General features: G+C 34.8%; 1 protein-coding gene across 2 annotated transcripts in view; it reads left to right on the forward strand.

Moving 5' to 3' along the window:
- Positions 1 to 12500, forward strand: part of LOC106871598 (transient receptor potential cation channel subfamily A member 1) — a 203134-nt gene that overhangs the window by 149317 nt on the left and 41317 nt on the right. The window lies entirely within an intron of this gene.

The following is a 12500-nucleotide window of genomic DNA, read 5'->3' on the forward strand; positions in this document are numbered from 1 at the left end:
GTTTGCTGATGATCGAAAATGTATTCTTACTTGCATATCCATGCTGTGCAGGGGCAGATATAACGGAGAACAACTCGTAGTAATTGTATGGACATGTTGTTGTTGTTATTATTATTATTATTATTATTATTATTATTATTATTATTATTATTATTATTACTATTATTATTATTATTGATAATAATAATAATAATAATAATAATAATAATAATAATAATAATAATAATAATAACATGTCCATACAATTACTACGAGTTGTTCTCCGTTATATCTGCCTCTGCACATCATGGATATGCAAGTAAGAATACATTTTCGATCATCAGGAAACCCATACGGGCAAAATGATTACAACACACACAAACTCATATATGTAAGCAAACAAACAGATACAACCTGGATTTATTGCAATCTTATAACATATTGCAGTTGAACGACCTTTTATCAATTCAGCTTTCAATTATCTGTGGATAAAGTTTTCCCTCTCTCATTCTCAATTTATCTATCCGTACATGTGTTTGTATAAATGAAAGTTGTCAATAATTCCAAAATATTGACTTTTACTTTAGGTACAAGGACAGCAATTTCAGGAGAGTGGACTAGTTGTTTACATCGAGCCTAATACTCGACTGATACTTATTTTATTGAGCTCGAAAGGATGAAAGGCAAAATCGGCCTCGGCGAAATTTGAAAGCAGAACGTGAAGACGGACGTAATGGCGCTAAGCAATTTTTTCCCAGCGTTGCTAACAACTCTGCCACGGCCTGGAGTAACTCTAAACAATTGACAGTTTTGTTCGTTCTGTTCCTTTTCCAGTCAATTCTGCGTTACCCTTCACAGTTTCACATCTCTTGCGCGCACATGCAACTTATTCCTGTTTTTTTGGCATCGTTTCAAATGTGAAATTTTAGCATAACACCGAAGTTACGAAAAACATTTTTCTAAGATTTGAACCCTATTTCCCGTACTGAATTTCGCAATTACGTTAACGCATGTTTTTATTTAATTATAAACATCACTGTATGTATGTATGTATGTATGTATGTATGTATACTTTTAATTTATCTATATATATTTCTATTTATGTATATCTATGCATATATGTACGTATCTATCTATCTATCTATCTATCTATCTATCTATCTGTGTGTATGTACGTATATATGTATATATGTACGTATATATATTATATATGTATATGTATATATATATATATATATATATATATATATATATATATATATATATATGTGTGTGTGTGTGTGTGTGTGTGTGTGTGTGTGTGTGTGTTTGGATGTGAGATTGTGCGTCTGATCCCCTATGCGTTCTATGAATAACTGTATCTACTTATCTATCTATCTATCTATCTATCTATCTACATAATATATACATATTATCAGTATGTTGGCGTATGGGCGTATGTAGGTGGGCGTGACGTTGTGTAAGTTTGTGTGTGTACGTACATTTCAACTAGCGGAAAAAGAATCTGTTTATTCAAGAATGCTTAACTGCTAGTAAATTTAGAGCTAGAGAGTGGTTTACTGAGTTCGTTTATTTGGAACATGTCACAAGAGATTGTAACACGACTGTTTCTTTATCTAAATTGCACGCATACACACTCACACGTATATACATATATATATACAGGCACACACACACAAATTATACGTGCTTACATACATATAGGCACAGTTTTAGAAGATGATGGTGATGAGGATGACGATGATGATGATGGTGATGATGATGACGATGATGAAGACGCTGGATTATGTGACGGTTATGGTGGTGGTGGAGGTAGCTGCAAGAAATTATGCTTGGAGATATTGTAGACTAGTCTATTTATATAGTTCAGTAGAAACGTGATTCCGTAGTGAAAGAGGGTTCCTATATGTATGGTGTGCGGCTAATAACAATATGTCTACTATGGTTTAGTCAAAGGGGAGACAGAAGTACCAAAACTCCAAGTTTTCTCTGTTTCTAACACGATCTCGTAGATTTATAGTGTAAAGTAGAAGGAGAGAAGAAACTATGAGTTATCCATTGGGTATGTATTATATGTGACCGTATTCTGTTGTCAAAATCAGGATACGTGAATCATATGAAGTTACATGAAAATCGTAATGCCCAGATAGGTAATGATCTTGGACACCAACCGTCTCTTACGACTTGTGTCATTTGTCACAAAACTTGTAAGACAATATCTGGACTTAAAAGACATGCTAGTTCACAAAAGCATTGCTTCAGAATCAGATTGCAAAGGGTAAAAATAGAGAAGAAACTTGAATAATATGTCATTTGTGTTTTAAGCTCTGTCAGTCAGCAGCTGGTCTTAAAAGTCATCTAAAGGCTCATTAACGGAGTGATTGTGCTGTGCGTTGGGGTGTGGTGTGTGTGTTGATGGGACGGTTATCGTCTGCCAAGATAAAGCAATCATAATCATGTATGTATGTCATTATTCAATATATTATTGGGTATGTCATGATGTTGATGAGAATATCATAGTCGGTTTCGTGTTAAAAATTTCCTCTGAAGAATATTCGACCTGAAACCAACGCTAGCATTCTGATTAGTTACTTGCTATAACCGGTAATACACTGTTTGGTAATATAAAAAAATATATCCGCTCTCTTACTTATATTGGGAATGATTTCATTTCTGAATTATGGACTACTAGCTGATAACACACACACACACACACACACACACACACACACACACAGAGTGAAACAAAACTAGGTTCTCGAGGGACACATTCGTATTTCATTCAGTGTGAAAGCTAGATGGTGATATATTTTCACAGGAAGTGGGTTGGCACAAGAAGTAGAATACCTTAGCTTAGTTAATCAGATGCTTTTATTTTCTGAATTTAAATTCTGTTAAATTCTACTTTGCTTTCAGGATTGATAAAGTAAAATAGCTATAAGATATTCTAATCGATTCAATTGATTTTTGCTCTCTATGTAAATTTACGACTTTGGCTTACATTAATAATCATTATTTAGGGACTGCTCGATCGGAGACAACTTGGGAATAAACAATAATAAAACGAGGTAACAGAAAAGAAATGCGTGGTTGAGTAGAATAATTGGTGTATCAGCGAAAAATTTATTTTTTAAAATCCTTGCTGTATTCAGATACATAACTTGCGTTCTGGGTTCAAATTCCGCCGAGGTCGATTGTACGCTTCCTCATTTTGCGAACAAAAAAAAAAAATACCAGTCAGTAGCGATGGTTCCTCTCTTAGAAGATCTCCCGAAAGTTCTGGACATGTCTGAGATACCAATAATTATAATCAATATTTCAACTGGTTAGAGACATTTTAATATTATCGATCATTATTATTTTTTTTTCAGGTTGTGCTTGTGTAAATATGTGTGTATTTGCTTATATGTTTGTGAATATTCATGTATGTGTATATGTGTATGTAACGAGAACATTTAGCGTCATTCATGTTTTGGTATTAAGTCGTGCGTATATGGCATTGGACACAGCACATATGATTCCGTATGACAACACACTTGTTTGTCTTTATATCTGCTTCCACGCAAAGCCACGTATGAGCATATATTTCTGTAAATAAGAAATAACAGCTGTTGATATTAACCCGTAGAGGCCTGGCTTTATGGGAAACTTATTATCTTTCTCATATGGTCAGAAATTCATAAGAAAGTTTGTGTTCCTCCAGAGAAAATTTTTCCTGGAGATTTTGGTGGTGAAAGATTCTCCGATAATGCTGTTATATCAACTTACTACACTCTGAGAATTTTTGTCAGAACAACAACAAACGTTGTGTCTACTTTAAACAATGTGGTAATTTTTGTAAAATTTAGCTGTATTGAATTTTTACCTTCTATTTCCTGGCTTCTGGTTTCCTTACGCAGGATCTGTAATGACAATCATCGTAAACTTTGCACATTTTGAATTTGATTTTACCACATTGGGGAACTGGAAAATTTCTTCATAATCGTAATCTATGCTGTTTGAAAGGGGTTCCTGTAAAATTTCATCAATATATATCCATTTTCCTGAAAGTTATTAGGGGAAAAATCGGATCTTGTGAATTTTCCGAAAGTCTTCTCCTCACCACCACGTTCGTTTGCGCAATTTCTTTTTTCTATATTCGCTTTCTACACAGTTTTAACACCCAGCAGGATGGGTTTTTTTTTGTTTTCTTTAACGGGAGTCAATCTTTATATTAACACATTCTTCTTGTAGTCGAAGAAAAGAGTCGACAGTGTCTTCACATTACTTCAACTCATGAGAGGTTGGGGTGTCTTCCACTGCGAAAACTGAGCCTTTGTTTCGCAGTCATAGCCATAGACCCACGATTCATCACCAGTTATGACAGTTTACGAAAAGTTTCCATCGCTCTGAACCCTCTAAGAAATCTCGTGCAACTGAAACTCGAGTGTCATTTTGGTCAGCTGAAGGCAGTTTTGGCATAAACTTGGTAGACACGTGTCTCTTACACAAATCTTCAGCGATAATGGACTGAACTGAACCGTAACTAATCCGCACATCCTCTGATAATTCACGGACGGTGATTCGACGATTTCCCCTCACAGCTGCAAGCACATCTGCGATGTTTTTCTCAGCTCTGATGATTGCAGTTTTCCCTGAACGTTCGTGACTATTGATATTTTTTCGGCAATCTTGGAAACGTTTGAACTACTCGTATACTTGTGTACGATTCATACACTCCTCTCCATACACTTTCTGCAACTTTGCCTAGGCCTCTGACCAGATATCGCCAAGCTTTTAGTAAAGTTTAATACAGATTCTCGGTTCAACTTTCTCATGATCAATGCGATTATCACACGCTAGACACGAGAACGTTAAAACTTAGTGCACATGCACAGCAGAGTTCAAGGTCAATCTGTGCCCCGTGGCTTTACTCTGCATGATTTAGTTTCGTTACTATGGCAACAGTCCGGATACATATTGATCAGACCACGTACGCCTTAAGCCTATAAAATATTATTTACAGAATTGTAAAAAATCTACGCTGCTTACCCAAAATCATTGCATATATATATATATATATATATATATATATATATATATATATATATATATATACACGCATAGTGTGTATATGTATATGTATCCATATTACATGTAAGAGAAAGAAATATATATTAATTAGAAATTGTCAAATGTAATTAAAATGAGAATTAATATTAAATATAATACAATGTAAAAACAAAATCAATAACTCATCTTTTCCATTTCCTACAGTTTGACTACGCCACGCCTTATTACTGGCTAACCAATCAAAACACGATACTTTCTCACGATGGTAATCAACCATATTCTTCAATAGAAAGTTCATTACGTTTTCCTTCTCAACGAATAAAAATTAATTGATTCCAATTTATCAACGTTTGCTTACGTACGTTTACTCAGACTATCATAAATACATTCATTTTAACCATATGATAACTACTCCAGTCTGAAGATATTTGCATTTGTAGTTAAGGGAGCCGTTTATGTTCCATTTCCGTCAGCACAAGAAATATATACTCAAGCAAGCATTTAGAGAATGTGAGCGATCCAACATCATATGGCTAACAGTTTCTCATTGAAAAGCATAACAAAAGACATTATAAACAAACGGATGTATCCTAATGATAGTCATGTGTTTGGATGCACGTGCGAGTTTCTATATACTTGTGTATTAGTTCGGCCGTCGTTGTCGACGATGATCAAGGATATCACATGGGAGAAGAAGAGGGGTGTCGGTATGTCATGCTGTAGCCTATCAGACCGAATCCTGCACATCAGGCACTGGTGGTCTGCTGGTACTGAAGGTGAAACGTTAGCTCTAGACATGAACATGTCGCGTTTTCTTTGTGCCCCTGTTATCCTGTTCGGTTCGTAGGTGGTGGCACATGTCCTCCCAGACAGGAAGGACATATGCTTGTGTTTCCCAGGTGTTGGGGTTGAATTCAAAGCTCTTCAGTGATGCTTTAAATGTATCCTTGAAGCGCTTTTTTGGTCCACCTGGCGTGCGCTTACGCTCTCCTCAGCCGAGTGTAAATGCTTGGCATATCAGCTAGGGAGAGGACTCCGTGTCTGGGATGGATTTTGTCCTGCCGGGGGATTTTCAACAGCTTTCTAAAGCAGTTTATGTGAAAGCGGTTCTGCTTTTTACGTGGCGTTTGCAAACTGTCCAAGATACGTAGGATTACAGTAGAGTAGGTTAGTACAACTGCTTGGCACACCTTCAACATGGTGGCCAACCTAACGTATATCTTCTACACTAGTTCAGATAGTCGCTTGAATGCTGAGCCCCGCTTGGCGATCCGTGTATCGATTCCTGTGTCAATGTTCACAGATCTGGAGAGTGTAATGCCGAGGTACGTGAATTTAGCAGCCTTCAGGGTTTCCCTTCCCACAGTGATGACGGGTTTCACATACATCTCTTGCGGGTTATGGTCTTTTCACATCTCCGAAACTGAGCGGCTCGGCAATACAGACCGATAGAATGTGCATATAACTTAAAGTCAGGTAGTAATTTCGATCAACTCGACCCTACTAGACCCTACAAGATCTTGCCCCATCATGGCCGCAATCCAATGACTGAAACAAGTGAAGATAAATGATGCATATAAATGTGCGTATATCTGTAGATACGTGTGTGTGTATGTGCATGTGTGCGCGTGTTCGTACGTGTATGCGCATATATGTGCGTGAATGAGTGTGTACGCTTATATATATATACACACACACAGTTATACACACACACACACACACACTCTCTCTCTCTCTCTCTCTCTCTCTCTCTCTCCCTTTCTTACACACATACAACCACACATTCAATTTTTGTCTAATGTTTCAGGAAAGAAACATTAGGCATTATTTCTCATTTGAGAATACATACATACATACATACATACATACATACGTACATACATACATACGTACGTACGTACATACATGCATGCATGCATACATATATACATACAAGCGTGCATACATATATACTTCCATATATATGCATATATATATATATATATATATATATATATATATATATATATATATATATATATATATATATATATATATATGCGCATTTCACATATATGTATGCGTTTAGAACATTTTTGTTTTCTTTGTACTTCTAGTCATGTGTAGAAATTTATTTTCCCCTCTCTCTCCCTCTCTCTCTCCCTCTCTCTCTCCCTCTCTCTCTCCCTCTCTCTCTCCCTCTCTCTCTCCCTCACTCTCTCCCTCTCTCTCTCTCTCTCTCTCTCTCTCTCTGTATATCTGTGTATGTATATATATCTATATACATATACATACATGTGTGTTTGTGTGTGTTTGTGTGTGTATGTGTGTGTGTGTGTGTTTATGTGTGTACATTTATTCTCAGATGAGAAATAATGGCTAATGTTTTGCCGATACATTAAACTCGATTTTGTCTCAACTACGTTCACAAACACATGAGAGCGTGCGAACACGTTACCTACGCACGCAAAAACACATACACGCATACACATACACACGCAAACACAACATTACAACACTTCGGATTTTATTGACTGTCTAATTCCTGACGTCACTAGTCTGCAAGTGTATTAGTCCTGCTGCGCCAATTCTATATAGTTTCTATTCGAACTGAGTAAGGGAGGAAATTTCACCTTGCTGCTTAAACAGAAGGAAGCGAGTTCAGAAGGGGTGAGCCTAGGAAAACCTAGCAGGGTAGTTGGTTTTCCTGCTAGATGTTGCACTTAAATACTTCTCAGTTTAAAACCTAACGCTTTTAAAAAGGTTTCACCAGGTTGTTTTTTTTTACAATGTAAAGTATACTTGAAAATAAAGATTGAGAAGACCATCGTATGGATGCTTTTAATCATACGTCTGCTTGATCAGGGCCAACTTGGAGCTAAACAACAACAACAACACAAATAATAACAACAACAAGAACAACAAAACAACAACAATAACAACCACAACATTAATATCAATTCAAAGAACAGGAGCAATAAACAAACCAGACCAGACCTTGGCTACCGTTGTTTCCGGTGTTTCATCTGCTTCCGTTGCTCAAATCAAATTTACACACATAATACATTTCTTTTTTTCTTCTTCTTCTTTCTAGTAAGTCATATCATCTTACCAAAAACAACACATGGTAGAATTAGTATTCAGAACAGGTGCCAGTTTCGGCCGTCTCTTTAGGAGCTGATCCAATTATATTTGACAGTGCCTACAGTCAGTGAGTTGGGTTTATGGGCCACAATTTTGAAAACACTTATCACTTTCCTTCTCTTCGTCTTCATCCTCCATCCCGTCTCCTCTATATTTGGGTCAATTAAGTAAAATTATTTAGTCCAAGCAAACTTGTAGATTTTCCTATTTATTTTACTTTACCATTATTCATTGTGGTTTTATTGGGTATGTATCGTAGCCAAAATCTCTCTTCTTATACATCACATGTGATTTACATTGGTAGCTGGAGACGTCTGAGACTGTAAACATAACTTTCGTCATTTTTCTTTTAGTAAAGACACAAATATATATGCGTGTGTGTATGTGTATGTATGTATGTATGTGTATATATATATATATATATATATATATATATATATATATATATATATATATATATATATATATGTATGTATGTATATATTTATTTATGTATATATATGTATGTATATATATGTATATATATATGTATGTATATATATGTATATATATATATGCATGTATATATATATATATATATATATATATATATATATATATATATATATATATATATATATGTATGTATATATATGTATATATATATGTGTGTGTGTGTGTGTGTGTGTGTATGTTGTCGTTGTTTCTTTTCCATACACATCAATCTTGCGTTCCAGCAGTAATCGCCCCGACTGTTTTTTGTGTGGTGGCAATGTATGACCACATTAACATAATATTTTTGTATTCAATATGGCGGTTTGTGATTTTATTGTTGGTTGTTTCTTTGCGAAGCTGATAAGGAATTGTAAGTTAACTACATAGCCATCCTTACAACAGGAGAAAAATGTCTCGCAAAATACTTATGGAAACTATATGTATTTCCTACAGAAATCCACATAGAAGAAAATGAAACCATTTCCAATAACAGCGAAAATATTAAAGAAACTACAGGCAAACTGAACAAGGAGATGTACCCTTTTGCTGTTGGCAAAGCATTTTTAGAATATAAAAATAGTATAGAATAGCCATGATTTAACCCTTAGGAATTGTATTCGCGATCTTTTATGGGCCCCCAGTAACAGTGCTCATACATATATACATATATATATAACCATACACACATATATGCGCCTGTACACACAGGCACGTGCGTGCAACTTGTTTCATTGACCGTGCATTGTGATTGTAAGGGAGACAATGATCTTGTTAGAAGTCAATATTATTTAGTTTTCTATTGTGGTAGGGTGTGTATAAAATTTGCGAATAGATCATATACCATACAATTTATTCGCTTTAAATACGAAGTCATCAATACTAGTGGAAAGTTATTTCTGTTTACTTGAATCTCATGAGTTTAAGTTGTGGAAGATTCCTCAGTTAAACGATATTATTTCGTTATAAAAGAAGAGAAGGAAAGAGAGAAACAGAGAGAGAGAGAGAGAGAGAGAGAGAGAGAGAGAGAGAGAGAGAGAGAGAGAGAGAGAGAAAGAGAGAACATTTTAGCAACAAGAAAGGTTGAGAAGAGACACGTAAAGCTTTTTCATGGAGTTTTTCTACCAAAGTTCGTTAGTTGTGCTAGTTGTGCTCCTAGCAAATTAAATCTAGCCATGGAGGAATGTAGTGGCGGACAAAAAACAAGACAGGAAAACAAACAGAAAAGGCTTTACGGCCAGACGAGAAAAATTATGTGTGTATGAACGCGATGAGGCACGGACCCGAGAGGGACAAAGTGGTGCGTGCGTTGCTTGGCGAAAGCCAAGGAAGGAAAGGATTATTGACCGGAAGCATGTGACCATGCCGATGTAAAGGGAAGAGAGAGAGTGGTAGAGGGAGAAACAGAGGGAGGAAGTAGAAGAATAGGTGAGCAACGAGAGGAAAAGAGAAAGAGAGGAAATACGAGGGGGAAAAAGAGATACGTAGTAGTAACAGAGGAAGAACGAGAGGGGTATATATATATATATGCATAATAATATATATATATGTATATATATGGATATGTATATATATGTATATATATATATATATATATATATATATATATATATATATATATATATATATAGAGAGAGAGAGAGAGAGAGAGAGAGAGAGAGAGAGAGAGAGAGAGAGAGATATGTACATACATATATATATATGTATATATATATATATATATATATATATATATATATATATATATATATATATATATACATACATATATATATGGATAGATATACATACATACGTGTATATATACATATATTCTATTTTTTGTTCTATTCCTTACAGAAGATTATAACCAATTCCTCAGATCATTGCTCTGTGTTTGAAATATTCTTCAACTGGTGTATTAAATGTATTTCTTTCGTGTCGAGTAAACATGCTGAGCAAGCTAAAAAAAAACCTGTTGTTATGTTTACTGCTTACATAATAGATTTGGAAATCTTTACTCTTCGTCTATATGCGTACTTAAGACGTGCACACACATATACATGTATGCATAATTACACACACAAAACGGACACATATGTTTTATTGCCAATATATATATATATATATATATATATATATATATATATATATATATATATACTCACAAAACAGCGACATACGATATATTGTCGTTTTACGTGTATATATATATATGTATGTATATATATATGTATGTATGTATATATATAAATATATATATGTATATATATATATATATATATATATATATATATATATATATATATATATATATATATATATATATATATATATATATATATACATATATATATATATATGTATGTATACATATATATATATATGTACATGTATATATATGTATGTATACACATATATATATATATACATGATGTGCATACATACGAATATTTTTACATAAATATATAAAACATACACATCCTTCTACAAACTGGCCACAATTTGTATGCATATGTGTGCATTTGTGTGTATATTTATATATATATATGTATATGTATACACACACAGCCTCCCTCCCTGCCTGCTTATCTATCTATCTATCTATCTATCTATCTATCTATCTATCTATCTATCTATCTATCTATCTATCTATCACACATGCACGGTAACACGCACAAGTACGCACACACACACACAAGTACACATAAACACACACATAAACACATACACACACACACACAAACACATACATACATACAGTCAGATATACAGGTTTATAAATACATATGTCTATATGACAGGAGTGAGAGGTAGAGGAAGTGAGAGTGAATGACAACGAAACATAAATCGTATAAAAAAAGAATGAAGAAGAAAAAAGAAAGCATTGAGAAGTGGACTATGAAGAAATGGCGGAAAACTATTGATTTGTTTCGAAGGAACAAGAAGAAAAAAAAAGGAAGAGATTTATAATGAATGAGAAAGAAAGACTGTAATAAAGAATGAAGGTAAGAGAGGAAACGTAAGCAAAACAGAGAGAGAGAGAGAGAGAGAGAGAGAGAGAGAGAAAGAGAGAGAGAGAGAATGAGGGGGAAAGAAAAAAGAGGAAAAGGGGAAAATGTGTAAGCGGAGAAGAGGTCATGAGATATTTATATGGTGATTAGTTTGATTGTCAGTAGAGTTCATTGTGAGTGTTCATATTAGCATATTACCACATTACTAAAGTGTCTGCCAGTGTATGGCAATCTGATTCTTTATACAAGTTCTCAGCCCCGCCAAAAGTTTGTAGCAGCGTAAAGAAAGAAACGAGGACAAAGATATAGACACGAAGTAAGTGGTAAACCAAGCCCATTTGTTAAAACTCGCAAACGAAACAATATTAATCTTAATATATTCCATTCTATTTGGTGTGGAGACCTGCCGAAGCCATTTCACTTTATTTTTCACTATCATCACATCCACTTCCTGGAGAATAGTGACGCTTCTACATGATCACTCGACATGCTGGAAATCATAGCCAGATTTCCCCTACCGTCATCATAACTTTTTTTAAAATTAGAAGGAAGGCCATATAGTTTATTGGATAATTATTTCTAACATTGTCAGAAGGACCCTGATTTGACTTGTATTGTATTCTGTTGACTTCCAGAAGAATGAAATGTGAAGTTTATGTCGGTGAGGTTTGAACTCTGGGCATAAAATACCAGAACGAAACCAGTAGAGTAATATGCCCGAGGGTCAAGCGATTCTGCTAATCCACTGCCTCTAGCAACAACTGTTTCTAATATATATATACATAGCAGTAAGGTGGCGATCGGGTAGAATCATTAGCATGCCGGACGAAATACTTACCAGCATTTCGTCCGTCTTGACGTTGTGTGTTCAAATTCCGCCGG

The sequence above is a fragment of the Octopus bimaculoides genome, chromosome 10, assembly GCF_046866305.1.
Source record: "Octopus bimaculoides isolate indiv1 chromosome 10, ASM4686630v1, whole genome shotgun sequence".
Lineage (NCBI taxonomy): Eukaryota > Metazoa > Mollusca > Cephalopoda > Octopoda > Octopodidae > Octopus > Octopus bimaculoides.